This window comes from Diaphorina citri, unplaced genomic scaffold, assembly GCF_000475195.1.
Source record: "Diaphorina citri unplaced genomic scaffold, Diaci psyllid genome assembly version 1.1 scaffold1625, whole genome shotgun sequence".
Taxonomy (NCBI): Eukaryota; Metazoa; Arthropoda; class Insecta; order Hemiptera; family Psyllidae; genus Diaphorina; species Diaphorina citri.
In genome coordinates, this window is record NW_007379051.1 from 1 (window position 1) to 6,832 (window position 6,832).

Here is a 6,832-nt window from a genome sequence, read left to right on the forward strand (position 1 = left end):
GTGACAATCAAAAAGATCAATAGATTCTAGGTTTGCCTAGGTTTTCTATCCACCGGTTGTGTAAATATTTGAACTGTGCAGAAGTCATTGCCCTCGAATGAAAATCCTGTCCTAGGCCTAGAGCACAGTTCTTGAGCAGTGAAATAAATAATCAATATAATAGGTACATACCTAGGTACTGAGCATATTTGTTTAGATTTTTTGGCAATTTAATAACAGGCACACGGGAGCTGATTGATTATAGTTATGAACAATTTAAATTGTACCTACCCAGGTATTCAGCAATAAATTAATAATTTTGTTCAGAGATATCTTTATTTGGAGATTTAATAACAGATTATAATTGAACATGGAACAAATTACTACAGAAGTTGAAGAATTCTCTAGAGTTCACTGAAACTTAAAAAAAAGTAAAAAGTAATATTGTTGATTTTTTTTTTTTTTTTTTTTTTTTAAAAAATTTTTTTGTGCGCCCTTTTTTTTTTTTTTTTTTTTTTTTTTTTTTTTTTTTTTTTTTCACTGTATCATATTTGTACATGTACCTCTACTTCTAAACCCTTACCTACTTAAAGATATCTAATATCCTAATATCTACTACCTATTGTATTGAAATGTTTTCCGAAAGCTATCTCTTGATCAAAAACTCTAAAATAAAGCTGAAATCCCTACAGCTAGGTATGTACAAGCTTCATTTTGTTTATCTTTTGAAAATCTTTATATTGGTACATCCCCAATTTACTAATCCTTTTCCCCATGATTTTCCAAGTCAGTCCTGGATTACTTTGTTGGGAAAGATATTTTTGTTGTCACATTATTTTTATCACACACGGGCACAGTTAATATGTTGAGATAACATCACTTCTATCTAAATTTTACAGATTCGAAACGACACGAAATTTTGAACTTGTAGAATGTTCAATGTGTGGGTCAGAAAATAAAAAAAAGCTTTAGTGGCTAGATGGGACTTTTCAGAAAGTACGTAATACTTATCTAACACCTACGTACATGTAGATGCGAGGTACCCTATAATCATGTAGGTTGTAGACCTTTTTTTTATACATATCCCTGTTTGAGGCTTGAAACGAGCCATTGTAACTCAAAATTGGCTTCAATATGTCCGATTCTGATTCACACATTGCAATATTCTGTCACCTCTTGTAAATCTTAGTAGACACGTGCAGCTGTAAACAATGCCACTTTTTTGTGCTTCTTTGTAATTATTGTAATAAATTACTTGTTTGTTATAAGTTATGTACTTAGTTTTTAGACTTGTCCAAAACCTGTACCTATTTAGACTGTCAACATAGAACAAGATGTCCGGTCATTCTATCAGTGTAATAGATCACGTTTTTATCTTGATGTCTTTCTGTTTATAAATTAAGATTTAAAAGAAGACACTAGGGATGAGTGTTGAAAAAAAAAAAAAATCAAATCAAATCAAATGAACTGTAGGTACACACTTGACCATTATCTCCGAAGTATAGGTCAAGGCACGGATACACCGCTGGTTCAATATAGTAAGCATTTCTTCTGTTTATCAGAAATTCTGAAATTAAATTCAATTATTTCTACTCACTCTCAATTTCGAAAAAAATTTCATTCTAAATGATTCTTACTATTCAGCTCGTACTTTCAAATTACATTCTTTTACCTTTGGAATTTAGCCCTCAATTCCCTAGTGTCAAAGAGAAATAAAATGTAGATATAAGTACCCAAAAAGGGTAGAAATAATAGCTAATTTGATCACTATTTGATTTCATACCTAAATAATTTTATTCTGGTTTAAAATTGAAAAAGAAAACAAATGATAGATTTGGACCAGAAGGGATCTCGTCAGGCACCCTCTTGATATTCTAAATATGTAGGTACATTAATTGGTCGGGATCTTCCTCTACCATAGTTTGGGACCATCTCAACGATTAAAGACAAAGATCATTTTTGGATAATCGCTTTCTTCAAACAAGCTTGAATCAGAATCCCTCTCATTCAAAAAAGGACCAAGGGAGTTGAAGACGAAACTTAAATATTTACAAATGATGCTGAAATTAATGCAGTTCTCTTCATGAACGGAAATTGCTTGCTGAAAGAATAAGGCTAGTTATTACTCGTACACAGGAGCTCCCGGCTATTCGTAAAATTTTCATAAAACGACTCAAATTAAATTATTAACATGTTTTCTATTTTCAGATTCTCGTTATCAAATTTTTGTTTACCAGGGGAAAGAAAACGCCAGGGCACTCCGAATTTTGTTGTTTGCAGGATATCCTTTCTTTATAACAGGAGAGATTATTTACATAGAGGTGGTGCGATTAAATTTAGGCTCATTTTGAGGCACCAATAATATACATTGATATGTTCTACTTTGAATCTCGGGGTTTTTGATTTCTCGTAGGTACGATTAGTATGCTCCTCCATGATTAGAACACAGCATTAAAAGTTCCTACCTAGTAGGTAGCCTAGTACCTACCCAAGTACTCATTACCAACAAAAAGAAGTAGGTACAATAATAAGGTATTTCACAACAAAGAGAAAGACACACATCCACCATTTTTAGAATTTTCAGGAGAGGAAGAAACTGAAGAAAGGGCTCTGTGAAGTAAGAGCTCCTGTCAAAAATTACGCCCAGAAATGTTTCCATTCCTGAGCGTGATGATTTATTTAGGGTTGTCAGCATCAATGCCCTCACAATACGATCCCTGGACATTATGCTCCCCTAGACAAGGAAGACTGAGGAAGCACCAATTTTCTGGTAGACCCTCTTGTCCGAAGCACAAGATACTGAGAAGTTATGCTAAAGTATATATTTCAATTATTTCATTCATGGTTGTATGTTTTATGTAGAGCGTATTGCATACACGTTCATATTTTAGGCGTAATGTTAGAATACTCATACGAGCAAGAAGCAGACGAGACGGTCAATGAAAATTCAAGGAGAAAAAAAATAAGCTTCTGGTCCTTTGAACTAAAACACCTTCCCTAAAATGTGATGGGTAATTAATCAATAAAATTTATTCATCTTCAAATTTTTATTACCCTCTGAATTTTTCACTGTTCTCCAAATGCCCTAAATTGCTCCTCCATTTTCTAGCATTTTCAATTTACTTCAGGTTCTACATGGCGAAATAATATCTATAATCAATAAATAAAACATACCTACAACCAAATCTTGTGAATTCTATCAGTTGCTTCTTTTCATTTCGAAATAATATCTACTGTCCGAAGTTTTTTCTTCGATACATCCTGTATAACAAGAGGATTATCTGCAATAGTTCAATGTTAGAGCAGGTCTAGAGTCAGGTCTGAGTCTGGTATGAGATCGAGGAGAGGCAAAGTTACTTCTCTAATGCCGGTGACGGTGCAAATGGGTTCATTGCTCCCGTAGACGATTAAGTACACCTCACACATACATACAGACACACCAGCTCTACATACATTGTAGTGTGGAGAGTGTAGGTATTCGATACAAAGTATCATTCAATAGATTGGTATGTAAGCCGAGTCCACACTGAGGCTGAGTTCACATCGAGATCTGTCGAGCACTGGAACATTTTAAAATAGGAAATTAATCTGTTGTTTTGCTTTTTCGATGTTTTTCTTTTATAAAAGTACCTATAGGTATAATAAAATTGTGATACGTAGATAAACACCTACGATGACTGATAACTTGAAAATTGACCTGCTTCACTGGTAGATTTGCGGTGTGAACATTGGAAATTTTTGTTGATCTTAAGAACCTTAGACGTCATTTAAAATCTCTTGGAATTGAAAAGAGAGAACTACAAAGCCTCGTTAAATTCAGAACAAGCACGAGGAATTGCAAATAGGTGTCTGCTGGACTTGGCGTTAAGAGTTGCCTATCTAGAACAAACACTCTCCAGATTATATATACTCTCATAGTCTAAATGTATATTGTTTTAATGTACATAGAAAATGTTTTTACAAAGCCTCGTTAAATTCAGAACAAGCACGAGGAATTGCAAATAGGTGTCTGCTGGACTTGGCGTTAAGCGTTGCCTATCTAGAACAAACACTCTCCAGATTATATATACTCTCATAGTCTAAATGTATATTGTTTTAATGTACATAGAAAATGTTTTCGAGGTTATCTTTTTGGCTATCTTTTCATGATCAGCGATTAGAGTACAGGGGAACAAAATATTCAAACATTTTGGTGGTTACTTTTGTTCCAGGTTTAAAAGGGTAACACAAAGCTAATAAATACATCAGAATATCAGAAATGACAAGAGGAAGAGAGAGGGAGGGAGATGAATTTTTATGGTTATAAGGTTATGGCCACCAAAGTGTATTGCCCTCTGGTTCGAACAAAGAAGCTTGTGGTGTAGATCTACTCAGACAGGCGAGGTAGAAGACCCCCGAATTTCTTGACTTTAGATCAAGAATAGAAGTAGTCTTTCAAGGTTATCTCATTAGTGAAAAAATAGTGGTTCCCTCTGTCTGGCAATGTACATAGACAAATAAACACATATACTGAATCTAGATGTGAATTTTATACTGGGTGTCTACCGTCTATTCGATCTTCTTCTTCTTCTTCTTCTTCTTCTTCTTCTTCTTCTTCTTCTTCTTCTTCTTCTTCTTCTTCTTCTTCTTCTTCTTGAGGTGCCGTCTCCGTTCCGGAGGTTGGCAAACATCATGGTTATTCTACACGTTATCCATAACGTATAGAAGTATTAGACTCTTAGCCTTTTCCTACTTAAATAGGGTCGGCGTCTCTCGATGTCTAGTCGATCACACAACGAAAATGCCCATGATATGTACCTATCGAGATGATCGAAGAAATTAAGTATTTACATAGCCATAACAATTGGTCCACAGTTTTTTATGCTGATTTAAAGCTAGATACCTACCTAGTCGACGGACGAGTTTTTCATTTTCCATAATTTCCACGTTTTTTATTCCACTTGACAGCATAGGCATGGGCACTCGTGACAGACAGCATGGACAGTTGGACATCTGTACATCGGTAAAAATGACATAAGGGTTCATCGGGAAACGGGGTTAAAGCTTCTTTGTCATCTGAATTTTGAATCAACAAATCAGCTATAAATTTTCAATTTTCTTCCCAAGTGATATTATTACTTAAAAAAAACGAAGAAGAAGAAGAAGATACGGTACCTACATCCATCGGCAAATAGCGTATAACAAAATAGCGCCGTGCATTAAAAAATCCTGACTAAATGCAGTGCAAAATACATGTCTTTTCATGCTGGGCACATTGCGTTTTATTCAGGGGTGTTGATTTCCATAGGTCTGTACAGGTTTAGTATAGTTCCAAAACCGGATTCGCTAGGTACGCGATAGGATTCTTTTTTCAACAAAATCAGATTCTGATGGGTACAAAAATACAAATCTTGATCTTGTAGTTACCAGGTACCTATTTAATGAAAACATTAAAAGTTCCTACCTAGTACCTACCCAAGTACTCATTACCAACAAAAAGAAGTACAATAACAACGTATTTCACAACAAAGAGAAAGACACACATCCACCATTTTTAGAATTTTCAGGAGAGGAAGAAACTGAAGAAAGGGCTCTGTGAAGTATAACTTATCAGTTAATCTCGAAATTGAAAAGAACTTAAAAACACTCTCATATAACTCACAGAGTCAGTTTTTTGCAACTCTCACTCTCTCTACGATTTACTCTAAGATTGGGAATCCTTCAAAATTGCTGAATCTGATACATCCTGTATAACAAGAGGATTATCTGCAATAGTTCAATGTTAGAGCAGGTCTAGAGTCAGGTCTGATACATCCTGTATAACGAGAGGATTATCTGCAATAGTTCAATGTTAGAGCAGGTCTAGAGTCAGGTCTGATACATCCTGTATAACAAGAGGATTATCTGCAATAGATTTTTTTTACTTTCCGTATTTTTCATTATTACTACGACTACCTTCTTATTCTCTTAATTATCATTATCATAAATCCTAAAAATCTCAAATATTTCCAGAGGCAGCATGTCACCATGTAAGAAGGAAAATGTTGGTAGTCAAGTGTGTTAAGGTACTTGTCAATGTTGGGGTGAAGGCATTCCGAATTAAAATGTATCTCAGTGAGATACCAAAGTGATTATGATTGGTCTGGTACACATTTCTGATAACTTCAACGTCTTATAAGGAAGATAAGTGTAAAATAATCGAGTACGGAAGCCATGGGAAAAGTGAAACATGTAATATTTGATTTTTTTTTTTTAACCAAGCGTGCCACAAGTCCTGCAAACGTTAAGGTGTGTCCAAACATAGTCGACCCCGTCGATCGACGTCGACTGAAACCGTACACCGCCTTGTCAACATAGATCCACTTCTTTACCTCGTCGATAAACCATCGATTGACTGTCGATCGACAGGGTCGACTCTGTGTGGACACAGCTCAAGACCTCTCGCATATTATAGCCTTTGTCGCGCGACCTTTAGGAGCGCGGAGTCGGCGCGGCGCCGCCTGAAAACCCAAACCTATGAAAATAATACAGATCTCTCACACCAAAGTTGCGCGACTACGCTTCCAATGTGCTGCTACATGCTATAGGGCTCTAGACCTCGAAGTTTCCACTTACAATGTTACTATTACCTGCGCTTAAAAGTACCTAAAATATCCCTGTGAATTACGTTGTTAGATCTGATATTTTTTTTTATTATTATTATTATTATTATTTTATTTTATTTTTATCAGCTCTCTAACATCAGATCTGAGACGACCAAGAGATTATCAGGTCTTCTTTTCTGTCTTGTGTCACTTTTCTCCTATTTACCCGATACCAGAGGATTACATTAGCTTCTATATTGACTTAATCCCTTTTGATATGACAAGATTAT

At 35.3% G+C, this 6,832-nt stretch overlaps 1 non-coding gene across 1 annotated transcript; it reads right to left on the reverse strand.

The window, feature by feature from the left end:
• Positions 1–2,605: 2,605 nt before the first annotated feature.
• On the reverse strand, positions 2,606–2,728 carry LOC113470487. The gene has a single exon (XR_003393528.1). It is a non-coding gene; the product is annotated as a U4atac minor spliceosomal RNA (small nuclear RNA).
• Positions 2,729–6,832: the final 4,104 nt, after the last annotated feature.